The sequence below is a fragment of the Gallus gallus genome, chromosome 1 (assembly GCF_016699485.2).
Source record: "Gallus gallus isolate bGalGal1 chromosome 1, bGalGal1.mat.broiler.GRCg7b, whole genome shotgun sequence".
Classification (NCBI taxonomy): domain Eukaryota; kingdom Metazoa; phylum Chordata; class Aves; order Galliformes; family Phasianidae; genus Gallus; species Gallus gallus.
The window spans coordinates 70,080,086-70,095,229 of record NC_052532.1 but is presented as its reverse complement, the minus strand read 5'-3'; the positions used below and the strand labels follow the sequence as shown (position 1 = coordinate 70,095,229).

Genomic DNA, 15,144 nt, shown 5'->3' with positions numbered 1-15,144 from the left:
ATCAGCAGAAATCCAAGGTCATCCCGAAGCTTTATTTAGTTGTGAAGATGTGTAATTAAAGCAAGCCAAAACAACCATACCTTCTCTCCTCCTATGACATCACTTAGTAATCGTATATTACAGGATATGTGAGAACAAATTAAATTAAATGTCTTTTTTTGGTTTTGTTTTTTTTTTTTTTCAATTTTTCTTCCTCCTGATAGCAGCAGCGGTCATGTTTATAGTCTTCTGGACTGAGCTTTCTATCTCGGATTGTCAGTGACGCAATGAAGGGTCCATTAAACCATCCATCCACACCAGCAACCATGGTTAGATTGAGAATGAGGCCTAAGAACTGAAGTGCATAAAGCTGCTTCAGTGGCTGAACATGCCATGCCAGCAGAAGCTGCCATGTCAGTGGGGTCAGAAGAGGGGATGTGGATGTGTTTTGATCTAGTTTTCCCTGTCCCCACACGAGACTGCTTCACTTGCATACTACAAGTGAAGGGGACATCTCTGTTCACACCAGCCTGCTGCAATGCGGAGTCACCACAGGAACTGATCATTCCCCATCTGACAAAGCAGGCCTGCATCAAAGGGAGCAGGCATTTCTTTCTTACTGATGATAGAGGATTTGGCCAGTTCCTTCCACAGTATCTCTTCTTTTCCCCTCTGAAGGATGATCTTATTGTTATATGTCCTTTCAAAGCTGTCTTTGATCAGTGCTGTGTACGGTCTGGTTCATGAATGTATGCTGAGAAGCTGTTATGCTTGCCACTCAGTGCAGCGTTCTGACCTTAATAATTTTGTCACTCCAAATCCACAGCCCAGCATAGACAAATTAAATGTTCTTTTTTTTTTTTTTTTCCTGGAAGGCTGTGCTTTACTCATGTGAACTATAATTTTCTGCTGCTCCTCTTCTCATTGTAGAGATTTTCAGCTTTTATAGGTTTAAAAACTCGTCGTGGTGTGGCTTATTTCAGAAGGGATGTTGAAATGTAATGAAAGGAGCTCACCAAGGTAAAAAGGAACAAAATGACCTGGCCTGTTTGTTTTAGGAAGAACATTAACAGTTCACTGCAATAAATTCAGCCTGGGATTAACTGTGTAATAACATTAATATTCCCCCTGCAGTTATACTCTATTGATTTGTACCAGAATTATATTGCCTTTCCTTATTGCATTTTCATATTTGGATTCATACCATAAGGCTTTATTGCCACAAATTCCAAAACGATTTTATGCTTTGTGTCCCTCATCACTTTGTTGTCTGTTGGGCTTAGGAGTGCCCATACGGTAAACGCGCGTGTCCTGCATGGTACAGTTCAGGTTCTTCATGGAATGACCAAGAAACATCTTTTTTTTTTTTTTTTTTCCTCATGTCTCCCTCACTACTAGAAAACCCAACATTTAAAATACAAATGTATTAATTATCATCCTACTCAGACCTACTGCTATCCCCCTGTTTCATTATTCTTGTTTATTAACATTAGAAGGCCTGAGAAGAATGCAACAAGACAACAGAGGGCCTTGTAATGTGATGGCTCTGGTGCAGACACAGCAGGAAGAGCTTCAGAAGATTAGAAATAGTAATACTTGTGATTATAAATTCTACAGTCAAGTAACATTAGTTAGGAACGCACAGGAAGGATTTAAGCACTCACGTAATTATTTTCACACCATATAGATAAATGTCAAGCCAAGTGTTGTGCCATCAGACTGTCCATGGGCTAAGTCCCTGGATCAGTCCTCATTTTGACTTCTTGTAGCATGGACACAAAGTAAGGTAAGAAGACATCAGTGAGTAGAGTGTAGAGTGCACCCACTGATACAAGATGTACCTGTTCTCTTCCACAACTGTAAAGGAAGCAAAACTTCTGAATGCTGGAATTACGGAGTACAGTAACACTGGCAGCCTACCTGTGCTCAAAGTGTTGCAGCACCACATAACACACCAGGTAGGTTAGAGGAGTTTTCAGTAGGTACAGATGAATACCCGTTCTTTTCTCGCTGATTAGTAAATGTCATCACCATTAGAAAAGTATCTGTTGATTTTCTTCAGTGCTCAGTGTATACATTCCCCATTCGTGTCTCAAAGAGATTTGTGGGCATCAAACACCTTGTTTACGATTTTCCTTTTAGGGAATTTGTCACTGTATAAATCAGTGAACATTGATTTTTTAAGGATCACAAAAGCAATCACCCTTTAACTAGCACTAGAAATATACAGATTTTGACAAAATCATGAATACTTACTATTTTTTTTTTTCCCCGGTTCAATTATCTCTCTGTTCTTAGAAGTCTGAGATCCCCATACCTGAGTAGGACTTGCTGTCTGACTGCTGTTTTATTTTTCTCTCAGATTTTGGAAGCATGATTTTGTTCCTCAATATGCTCATGCTGCATGTGTTTCTCACGCTGTTTTTTTTTGAGCTCTAGCTTTTATGTTGTCTGTCTTCTTAACGGGAAGACTGTAGACAACCCCCACCGAATCCCCTTTGCTCAATCCCCACAGATATGGCCAGACTGGTTTTCTCAGTCTTCAGCCACTCCATTGTCCCAGGTGAACCCATTTGAGTTGGGACCACCATGATGTAGCAGCCACTTCTTGTCTGCAGGCTGGCTGAGGCATGAAAAAGTGCTGCAGGGTAGACAGATCATCATGTACAGCAAATGCTTCCATGTACCTCAGCATTTAGGAGTCAAGGGCTTCTTAAGTTCAGGCAATTAAAAAAGGTTGCTGAAAAAGATCACTTAAAAAAAAAAAAAAACAAAACAGCCCTGTCTTTCGTAAACCATGGGAAACTAGGAGTATGAATTCAGAAGCTGAGGGAGAAAAGGTGGCAGATTTGTTTTAATGAGCATTAAAAAGCGTCAGTCATTTAAATTCAACTTGTAGAATCAATCTCTCTAGCTGGGTTAAACAAACATCTGTGGGAGAATGTCTGGATATGCTCCAGTGCACTGAAGCCTGCCTTGGAGCAGAAGTGCAGAGATGACTGCCTAAAGTCCAGGGGACCAAAATCTTCGCTGTTTCTGTTTATTTGCATAGACAATGTATATTAATCTGAAAACTGTGTTCTAACAGAGCATATCCAGAATTCTATACTGGGTTATATCCTGGTTTCACTTCCACTGTAGATCATTATTTTCTTAATACAGTAATTGACATAATTAGAATTATTGATTCAACTTCAAATGAAGCAATTTAACTGTAAATGTGCCAAGAGACTAAAAATTAATCAATCTACAGTTGCTTTGCTTGCATGAATGAATCTTGATCCAGAATCAGCAGCGTTGTCTTTTTTTTTTGTTGTTGGTGGTGGTGGTTGATGGTTATTTTAATCCTTTGGGTTGAATGAGTTACCACTGAGTAGTATTGTCATGGTTTTTTGTTTGTTTGTTTATATGTTTGTTTTTTGATTGCTTGATGTCAAAGAGAAACTGGAAGTTATAAAATGAGTTTGTTAAAATAATCTTGATGGTACCCTTGGAGGGGCACAGCACAGTTGAATTGTAGAACAGCTTTCACTTTTGGTTCATGCTTCCCCAGTAGGCGGTCATCTGGTAGAATTTAAAATACTGTGAGTATAATGTGAATCATTGAAAGTGAAGTAGAAAGACATTCTGTGTGGGAAAATAAAAATAAATGTTACATTACTTTTTGCCTAAGTGAAGCAGAAAAGTATGGAACTTATATGGCATCATTTGCGAAAAAACACTGCATTTGAGTAGACGTGCATGTTCATGAAACAAGGGCTCTGAATAACTGTGAATAATGTAGGAAGAAAATCTTCTTGGTCTCCAAGCAGAAGGGACAACTTTAAGCCTACAGGTTTCAAAGAATTTAAAAATAATCCACAAGAAACCTTTTAATCAGCATATTGATTACCAAACTCTTCTTTTGTACCTGTAGCACAGCAGCATGATTTTTTTTCACATAAAGGTTTAGGAAAGTTCCTGGATGACATTTCTGTGTAATACCTGAAAGGAATGGAAGCAGCAGCCAGTGTTACTATAGGTCTCCCTGGGGAAAATGCCCAATCAATTCATTCTGGCTGTGGAAAAACAGCAGAGGTTCTTTCAGTACAGCTCATACTGTAAAAGTAATTTTTAACTATATATATAGAGCAAGGAAAGATTTTTTTTTTCCTTGGTACATTTTAACTGAAAGTCTGAAGCTTATTTTCAACTTACTACACATTTCCAGTACAATTTACTGTTCTTTCTAAAAATACTGGATTGGAGAAGAACAGAGTGTTTAGTACTACTCAACTAGGAGTCAGCTGTGTGCATAACTTATGCTACAAATGTCTTTCTGAGAGTTAGTGCTGCTTGAAGCTGATGATATAGCTGGATTCATGGCTCAACAAAGGTTTCGGGTGGACTGGTAAACAAGCTCCTGCTTTTTTATGGGGTTAAGCTTCCGGTAATGGATGTATGCTGAAGGAGGAAGGCGAGGTATGCTAGGGTACTTGGTTTCTGTGTCACTGCCACTGCTGCACCGCATCTTGTATTGTAATGCTGTCATATATGAACTTGGCATTTCTCTTGGCATGACATTTGGAGGCAGCCTCCCCACCTCCCCTGCTAAATTTATATGGATATATGGCCAAGGAGAGATTTAAAAGGCCAGAGATACACTCTGTCATCCTTTAAAATCAAATACTTTTGTTGTGTTACACTGACAGTAGTGTTCAAAGGAAGATTGAGAAGGATAATGACATGCTGCATTGCCTATTTTATGGCTGTTGTTTTCCTCAAATGGAATCTTCAGGAAATGTTCTTGGAATACAAACATGTAGTCCATTTTCAAAACAGTATAAAATCTGGGTCAGAAGTAACATATATGTTAGGTCTTTTAGAAAGGTGGTAGTTTGACAAAGAAAAATGTCGAAAGATTGTCCATCCTCAATGGATTTCTGCTTCTCTGTGTTTTGTTCTTCTGAGATCTGTTAAAGATACTATAGAAACATGAAATATATTTTTTTTCATGAGTGTCACTGCTTTACTCCACAGATCTGAAGTTTTAACTACTAGAAGATAAAACTAGTAAAAAAGATCTGTATTTGAAGACCAATTTTTGGATTTAATTAATAGTATTTAATATCATAACATCAGTCAAAGACAAAAGCGAGGAGATATCTGTTGAGGAGCATTGAGGAACTGATGTATTTATTACTTAATTACTAAAATTATACATAATGTGTCAAACTCCACTGTACAATTTACACAATAAAAAGTACTAAAAATAAGAAGGAAATAATCCCTATCCTAGTACAAATCGGTTAAGTGGTTCATTTTTGCATATACATGGGTGTATGCATATACATGCATACAAATATATACATAAGTATATTCACACATATATGTATGTGTGTCTGTGTGTATTTATCTCCTTGATTTCATTATTTGATATCTGTTACAGTTTTTCAGCTTGTTTATGTTTGTGTGAGTTAGAATGCAAATTTCAGTTGCAGTAGCTAGCAGGAATGGTTACATGTGCAGACAAGAGTTTTGTTTCCTGTAGAGATGTTATGAGAAATGTAATGCAGATTTTTTCACACTTTTCCTTGAATTTCTTTACTTTCAGTTTCTGAAAGTCATTTCACTTCACAGGTATATACTGATGTTTCTTTTAGAAATGTGTCAGGAGAAAATTAATGTGTTGCATGCGGCTGTATAGGGTGAGCACAGCAGATGCTGCTAACTTGTTGCTTCTTAGTATGCCTGCTAATAATTACATTACGTAAAACCAAGGAATTTTGAGAGTATTTAACTACTAGCCAATGCTGTAGGGATAATATACCTTTGCTGTTTCATATATACTCCCTGTGTGTTTTAATAGTAGTCCTCATAACCTAATATGAATGTGCTTGTTAACTTTTTAATGGAATAAGAACTGATCCTGAAGTGTTTCAGTTTTAACCACCCCAGTGGCAGAATAGTGGAACCCTGTCTAGTGTCCTTTGAATGATCACGTCTGTCACTCTATGGGAGAAAAAAAGCAGATGTATCTGGTGAACTTCCCATCTGATTGCAGTTATTGATGAAACTCTGACTTCAGCAGAAGCAGAACAGTGTCCAATGGCAGGATATAAGAAATAGCCAGTGCTTTAATTGATTACAACCTCCCAATTCAGCTCAAGTCAAACATTTCAGTCTTCCCTGAGCTTGATTTAATTTGTTTAAATGTCGTGTGTGGAAGCGGTGGGGGCTGTTGGCTTCTTGACAATCTCTCTGGCATTTGATCAAAGTCAAATGTTGCTCGCTCTCACTGGGGAAAAAAATGAGGAAAAAATGGAATATTGAAAGGTAGGACTGGTACAGAAAATGTTAACATTTACTGTGTAATTACAAAAGTCTCCCCCACCTCCCCTGTGCCACTTAACCCCAATTTAGATGAGGAAGAAATTTGACATCTGCCAGCTGTATAGTTCAGAAAAGATACTCAGTATTTCTGCTCAAAGACTGTGGACAGCCCACTATGCTTTTGACTTCAGTTTCTATCAGAAACAGAAGAATCTGTTGGGAGAGAAAATGATAACCCCAGTTGAGCTGCAGAAGATGGAGGAAAGTCTTCCGAACTTCTGCTTGCATACAATTACTTTCCCACTCTCAGCTCAGAGAGCAAAAGCTTGAAGCATGGTCTGCTCTCCTACCAAACCCTTTGGCTGTGGTTTTTCTTTCCAGTCCTGCTCACTGAGGTTAGGTGGAAAGCAGCACAGCAATCACTGAGACAAAATACAGGTTGCTCAGCATTTGGGTGAAAGGAAAGGGTTGGGTTTATTTATTTATTTACTTATTTTCTCCACAAGGAAAATAACACTGATAATTTCATATATATATATATTGTTAAGGAAAAAAATTCTAACATTTTTTTCCTGGGTGACTTTATTCAGAAAGAAGCCCTTCTGAAAATTTCAGTTGTTCTTTCATTGATTCCAAAATATTTTTAATTTTCATTACTCATCATCAGTGAGGATTGAATTCGTCCTTCTCCTCATATTCCTTTCAAATGCCCACATTGTTATCCTTAGACAATGATACAGAGTAGTTGGCACCATGAGGTCCTGTACTTATTGGCTCTCACTGATTCAAAATCAGCTTTGCATTTGAAAGAACAAAACAAAACAAAACAAAACACAGTGGTGTTCTTAAACATTATAACTTCAAAACTATCCTGCTTTCTGCAAATCAAATTGAGTTCTTCTCATTTACATACCATCCACAAAATGAAGTTAAAAACCAAAGGCCCAATTACTGTTACTAGAACATAACAATAATTGCACTGACTCAGACTTGACATCCATCCATTCTGCATTAGCTGCCAGACGTGAGTGTGTAGGGACCCACAGAAGATCCGGATGTGTATGGAATGCTTTCTCTAAGACTCTTCAATCACCAACTATTTAATCTTAGTCTCCATGTTTTTAGACACCGTCAGTGGCTTTCTGTACCATGAATTTGTCTGATTTTCCCTGAGCCCATGTGAGTTTTCAGCACCAATTGTGTCCTTTCAAAGAGGCCCTCCATTTTGAAGCTGGGTCCCACAGGTTTTGTTTGACAGTCCATACTAGTTGAGACGCAAACAATGAATCTTTGCATCCCTTCTCCAAGCTGCTCGAGATTTAGTAAACCTTGATCATATTCAGCTCCTTTCCAAACTGTCAGCTCCTTTCCAAACGAGAACCATAATTTTAGTAATTCCTTACACAAACTTTATTCCTTGCCTCTGGTCATGATATGAAGCTGCTTCAGTACTGTATTGATCTCTGATTTTTTTCTTATCCTGACAGTAACCTTTTGTGATGATAGGGTCAAAGCATTGTGCAGTACCTGGGTGCAAGTCTTGCTTCTTCAATCTATGCTATCCTTCATTTGTATTTTACTGATGTACAGAGAATGAAGTCAATTGCAGAAGAACGTTTCCCTTCAGTTGGTTTTCTAATTCAGACAAAAACACCAGGTAGGAAATATGGAGAACTTTAGCATTCAAATTGTTATTCTTGGAGGAGGGGACTCAAGGTTTCCTAGGAGGAAGACGGTGATATCTGTGGAGGAGAAAGTCATAGTATAAAAATGGGAAAAGTGAAAAACAGGGAGTTTGTAGACTGCTTATTGTTGCTTACTAAAAAAACTCTTTCTCTTCTTTACACCTTGCAAAACTTATGTTTGGAACATAAATGGTCTAAAAGCTTTTCTTGAGCTTTTGGACTTGTCATTCCCTTTAACTCCCCCCCCCTCTTTTTTTTTTAATACAGAGGAAATTTTTTTTACATCTAGATATTCACAAACTGGAATCTGTGTTTTTTCTCCTAGTAGGCAACTGAAAGAACCAGTGGAAGTGCCCACTAGATAATATGAAATTTAGAAAGTTAGAATCTGAGTGGTTTGTTAAAAGAAGAAATAAGCTGAAGGAAAACCTCACCATGCCCAAATTTATTAATATGCCAAGATGGCCTCAGTGAAAGGAGGAGGCAATCAAATGAAAAAAAAGCTCTTCAGATGTGCACAGTCATTAAACATGGGCATATCAGGATTCTCCAGAGTATCTGTTAAAACACAGCTCCCCTGAGCAAAGCTATGGCTCTGTTGTTTGAAAGATAACCATATAGCCAAATCTCCTATTAAATGAATAAAACCTCAAAGATAAAGACACACCTCTAGGTTGGTCTTGCTGAGCTTATTATTTTCCAATTCCATTCTATGTCCTTGTTTGACATATTTAGTCATGTGAGATGCTTTTCCTGATGTCTGGCCTTCCCTGCCAAGTTTTCAGAATTAGGACCACAGTTGGAAGCCTTACGAATAATTTCATTTTATGAACAGCAGTTCCGCAGAGCCAATCCACAGCAGAGATGTGGTAATCTAAAAGATCCAGTTTACTGTAATTTGTTTTTACGTGCACTTGTCCGACTTTTTCTAAAAGGTATTGAGAACCTGTCACCCAAAACAAAAGCACCATGTGCTGTTTGTTAACCGATTCGGCATTTCTGACAAAGTCTGGACCTTATGCAGTGAGGCTGAAATTCAGCTTAGCTGTTCCCACTAGAACAGTGCTTGGAGTGTACCCAGCAGAAATTGTGCAGATACTTTCCCTGGTTGTTGTTCAGAAGCTGATGCTATTTTTGATACCTACAAAAATGAGAGAGAGAAATAGAGAGCCCAAAGTATCATTAACCTAGATCTAGTAGGGCATTTGTTCCTCTACCCTGATTCAAGCATCCGAATGCCTTCTAAAATGTGATATTGTGAGAGGTGTTAGCTAATTCATTGTATTTCAGATCCCCAAATCTTGTATTATGTTTAGATATGAGAGCATTTCAGTCCCAGCAGTTGCCTCTAGTGGTGAAAGCAGTGACACCCAGCAAGAGTCCTGCTGGTCTGCTCCTTTCAGAGAGCAGCACTGAGTGCTGAGTGTCACCACTGCAGCCATGTAATTCAAGGAGCGTATTGATGCCTTTAGTCTGTAGTCCTTGAAATAGTCATAGTGAGGAGAAGAGGGAAGGCTTGAAGATCATTACAAGAGCATTGTAAGCTGTCAAAGTTAACTACTTAAAAAAACAAACAAACAAAAGAACACCACCAGAAAAACCCCAGGAGACTGTACAGTGACTTGTAGCTCTCTGAAAGGCGGTGCTCATATTTATGATGTGATTTGCATTTGAGCACGAATTACATTGTGAGGCAGTCCAGAGAGTTAAAGTATTTCATTAGAGGCCAATCATTAAGACAGAAAGACCTACATGGAGGGGTGGTTATTAAACATGCATTTGTGTATGCTGGCTGACACTGGGACATACGAGTTAGTTCTACTAGCTGAAAAATAACACTAACAAAGCCAATGCTTTCTTTCCTGGTGGCTCTAAGTTCATTGTGGTGGACATTAGCTAAGGTTGGGATTTTTGGGGGTTTTATGAAGAGAAGTCTTAACAACTGTTTTGTATTCTTTCTGAGTTTTACTGCAGCTAAGAAAAGATGGAAAAATGACAACTCTATAAACAAAATGTCATTACTGCTTATATCTTTATTGCTGCAGTTCTATTTAATCAAACATACAAAAGTCGCACAGATAAACATAAGCATGCCTCTACATTATTCTTAGTTGCTGGTAAGACAAACATTATAATAGTGTATGGATGTCTTTTAACCACTGGTGATTTGTTGGTTTTGGTGGTGTTGGTTTTGTTTGTTTGTTTTTATCATATACTATTAGTATTTTATAGTATCATTAACAGTTAATTCTGTGTATTAAGCACTGTAAGAAAACTTGGGCCCAGCATCATGAAAGGGGACTTTGGAATGTGACGTCCCCTTAACCCAGGGCATAGTGTTCTTGCTGTAATGTCAAAAGACAACAAACATGGCTAGGCATTGTCTCTAAAACCATGAGCAGTGTAGGAGTTTTGACTTGTAAGGAGTCCAGATTGGCTTTAGTTTACTTAAGCCACCTGAATTTCAACAGTTATAAACCATACCTAGTCCTTAACCACATGCATAATCCTTCAAATCTGCACGTGACTACTGATGATCCAGAGAAACATCAGCCACCGTCACCGCTTGCAGTAATTGAAGCCCCGCTCTATTTTGACACACAGATGTTAGAAGGGTGAAATGCAGAAGCCCGAAAAGCTCATGACTCACCAAGAATGAGTAAGGACTGAAATCCAGGTTTGGAACAGCAGTGTCAGATAAAATGCTGCTGGTAAGTTTGGCTTCATTGTCCACTTTGAATATGCAGCAAATAATTGAAGCGCTGCCAACTGTAGCGCAGTACTGTGTGTCACACAGTGCTTGGCTTTATTTATAAAGCTCTAGCTTTTGGAGCTGTGTGACTGTGTAGATTCTCCACTCCAGTTTGTGTGTCTTATATTTTTAAAATTGTTTGTGTCGTTAGTTGGAGTTACAATATCTGAGCTTGTGAGCTTTGTCAGTCTTCTGAATTTATATGAAGTGACCTAAAGGCATAGAGTATTTGGGGTGTTTCGTTGTTTGTTTTTTATGTGCTTGTTATTATTCACACTGATATTAGTGGTGGAGTCCTCTTAGAAATCTTTTGCAGTCTTTGCACTGCAGGATGTGGAGGTGTCTTGAGATGCATCCAGTACAGCACATCTGATAAAATAGAGGGAAGGCTGCAGGTTTCTTTTGCATCCCCCTCTGATGAGGAATGACACAGCTGTAGACCCTGATCTCTAGTTTCCACTACGATTCCAGTTACATTAGCACAGCAGTGGGAGGGCGTGGAATAATAACAGCTGAGCTTCAAACTGTTACAGGAATACCTGAAATAACCGTATTTATTCACTGAAACATTCACATCAGATAATCTAATCAAAAAACTCCATCTCCTCTGTCTTTAGGTTCACAAAAGCAATCCTCCAAGGTTAGTGCACAGTTTTGCCTATCTGTTGAACATCTTTCCTAGCTTGTGTCTGTACAAATGCAGAAAATAAATAAACAAACAAACAAACAAACAAATTAATAAATAGGGGAGGAATATGCAGCGTGGCTCATCTTATTCATGCAAGAATACAGGATGATGGTCTCAGATTAAAAGCAGTCTAGAGTGAGAGTTTGACACTGGGTGTGATTTTTAAAACTTGTTATTTTTGAAAAAGAATTTGACTGGGACAGCTTGTCAGAGCTGACACCAGAACTGATTTAAGGCTGGCAAACATGAGGCAATGTGTATATGTGTGTTTGTGTCAGAGAGACAGCGGGAGAGCCTCTGGACCTTGAAAGGACCAATAAGTTTTGGTTCCAGTCCCTCTGGAGAGCCCCAGTTTATTTGAAGACTGAAGCGAGCTGTGGGACTGCTTAGCTTGTTTTTGACTTCAGAGAGCTGAAAGAAGTGCTGAAGGAGTAGGATTTCTCTGTGTGTAGCAGCAAGCCATATGGAGAGTTTGTGTAATACCTCCTTGCGGGAAAGGAACGGAACAAGATCGTGATTCTCTGTTCCCTCTTTAGAAAGCCCCTCATTATAAGACTTCTGCTCCTGGGAAGGCTCCACCCTCTGACATGCAGCACCAACCACCTTCTTAATAGCAGGTACTTCGTTATAGCACGCACACACGCAACGCCTGGCTCCTTGCCAGGCTGTAATTTGTTTTTGACATCTATCTACTGACTAATGTGACAACCCACACAAGTATTTATTTCCAGGAGGAATGCATAATGAAAGCTGTAGCTCTCCCAACTTCTGAAGAACTGGTTAATGAAAAGGAGGGGGAAAGAGCAGCCTCCCACCCTTCCTCCCAAATGACAGGTTTTTCAAAGCCCAAGCACCAAATTCAACAACTTTGAAGTTGGCCTTTTTTTCCTTTTTTTTTTTTTTTTAAGCTACCATTTTTTCTCTGCAGTACCTTCAGAGAAGCTGGTATTTGTTCTTCGTTGAGTTTGGGGTATTTGGGGACTTAAAAGAGGTATGTTGCCAGAATGCGAATGGCTGAGAGGTAGGTGAAGGGCTGGATTGTATGCTGCATTGCACACAAATACCACATGCTACCACACGCTCAGCCTGTTTTGGCTTCTTGCACCTGATTAAAATACAGAAATCCTACAGGAACAAGGCAACTATCAGAAATTCCAGCTATACTAGAGGGCCGATAGCCCTAGTAAACATAGCAGCCAAAACTCCAAGTAATTCAAGTTAGAAACCAAGCTGAAGGCTTTAAGAGGAGAAGGGAAGAAGGGGGACATTCAACTGTTTGAAGGGATGACCAAAGGAAATGGGATTTGCTGTTTCATGAGTGCCTTATACTAAGGCAGGGTGCCTTTTCTGGAAGGTCAAGCTTTACCTGAAAATGAGTTATTAGTCTCTAATTGGCTGAATGCTATGGTGGTGTTATGTGAGATAACAGACTAGCTGAACTGAATCATCCTTCGTAGTTTCAGTATCTGTGAATGGGAATGGGAATATATTGGGTATATTTCCCTTCAGCAGTACTGCTGCTGGGTCTTTGCCTAGAAAGCGTCTTGTTAAACCTTCAAAGTCTGGATATCATGTATGTTGCAGGTACCTGGCTGATGTGCTTATATTCTTTTAATTTGCTCCTACTTATTATTATTACATCAGTAGATTTGAAAGCAAATTCAGTGGCCAAAAGGTTTGCAAAGCTATCTTACCGAAGAGCAATGCATCTTACTGAAAGGTTTTAACACGATGCTACAGGCAAGCTTCCCCCTGACTCAGCTATCTATTATGAATAACTGTTAGTTGAATATAGATTTAGTGTAACTGAAATGGGTTTTATTTACACACCATCAGTTAATATAATGTTTTTTTTTTGTTTGTTTGTTTGTGTGTTTGTTTTAATGAGGCAACCATCTCCTAGGAAAATCTCTGGAATCAAGAGAATTTGGCATCCGTATGCAAAATTCTGATGGCAAAATATAACTTTGCTGTTGGTTGTTAGGCCCTGTTCATTTTTGTATTGAACCGGTTTTGGGGACTGCTAGAGCAAACATTGTACTTTCCACGAATGAAAATAGTTGGTTTGGCCCCAAAGCAAGGTAGAAACAGTCAAAAGTGACCCTCCCTTTCTACCCAGCTACACTGCCTTCTGTGGGTATCAGTGTTCTTATGAAGAAAAACAGAATAATCATCTTCTGCAAAAAGATCTTTTGGGTTAGTAGGCAGCTCTTCTCTGTAGCCTAGAAAAGTATAAGTGGCTAGAAGCTAAAGCTAGAAATAAGATTTGGATTTTTAACAGTGAAAGTCATTAACCTAGTAAAGCAGTAGATGCTATTACTTGAAATCCTTAAATTGAGGTTTAGCTTTGAGTTCTGGGAAGAAATTGTAAGCTTTGTGCAAGAGTTCTTGAGTTAGCCTATCTGGATAACACTACATGACAGATTAGTTAAATAGTTCTGAAGATTCCTTAATGCATTTCCCTGCACATTTAACAGCATGTAATCGTGTCCAGACCACCATGTGATAACCTGTAAGAAAAGATAGTCGGTGAGGTAGAAGCCAGTGCTGATCCAGAGGAGTTTTGGTGTCCACCTGCACCAATGACTTCTGTCAGTTCAACAGATTTTCTGGTAGCCATGCCTTCCTGGACACATCTAGTTAAGCCATTTGGGGCTGGAACCTGTCTTGCTTCCTGTGGCTTGAGGCACTGATGAACATGAGTGAGTAATTAATGCACTACACATCTGTTATGTTTCTAGCAGTTGTTACAAACATTTATTCACTGTCCCAAGGAAAGTGGAAACAGCTCTAGAATGCAAATGTGACTGCTTTTCAGGAACAACACTTTCTAAAGGCATTAATGAGGGTTTGCAGTCTCTCTTCACTCTTGACCTGTGTTTTCAGAGAAAGAAACATAGTGAGAGACCAAGGAAAATAAGAATGCTCCCATCGCTTCCTGTGGTCTCCTATTTTGAAAGCCAGGTGGGGTGGCCGGTAGTGGATAAAAGCATTCCCATTCTTGCAGGCAGGCTGTGGAAAGTTTGTTATTGCTCTTGAAAGACTTTCCTGTGTAGGACTGTAATAAATGTACTCCTATTGGCTGTCTTTAGAAAGAAACAAATAATAATAATAATGATAATGAAAATAATAACAATAATAAAGATGTTTTTAATTACAGTTTAGTCATGATCAAGTGAGAATAGATTTTTGTTGCCATAAGCCAGCTTTTTCTTGATTATGTCTTCTTGTTGTGCTCTTTGCCAGAACACCACGTTTGTCCAAATCATTTTGCTCAATCTCTCACGCAGTTGTTGAAGTCCTCATTGGTAAGGTCCCACCCAAGCTTTATTACTCAGCATCGGCGACCTTGACAGCGTCAACCTTCCTCCTAACCAAAATAATTCCCATATTACATTGCAGTTCTTGAGGAAGGCCACAGCTTTCCAAGGCAGAAGGGCTTCCAAGCCAGGCTGTACCAGAAGGCACATGCATGCTGCCTGCATTCTGAAGGGAACACATCTCAGGACCTATTTTGTCCTTGCCTCAGGGAATGCTGGCTGATGAGCAGCCCATCTGTGTGGGGAAGGATCATTGTTGAAGGTGTGTGGTGACAGCAGATTCAAACTGAAGATTGCAGGACTGTTTGTGTCAGAGGATGAGATGTGCACCATCATGGCTGGATCCTGATCTCCAGTCTGGATCCTGAGCACCTGGGCAGGTGATGTACACACACAAGTTACCTGTCC

General features: G+C 39.2%; 1 protein-coding gene and 1 long non-coding RNA gene across 4 annotated transcripts in view; one reads left to right on the top strand and one right to left on the bottom strand.

Annotated features, from left to right (window-relative positions):
* The window catches only part of PHF21B (PHD finger protein 21B), a 161,783-nt gene that overhangs the window by 66,303 nt on the left and 80,336 nt on the right, over positions 1-15,144 (top strand). The window lies entirely within an intron of this gene.
* Positions 5,544-10,749, bottom strand: LOC112530109. Its single transcript, XR_003071377.2, has 3 exons — positions 10,627-10,749; positions 7,819-8,033; positions 5,544-6,256 (listed from the first exon to the last, which is right to left on the bottom strand). It is a non-coding gene; the product is annotated as an uncharacterized LOC112530109 (long non-coding RNA).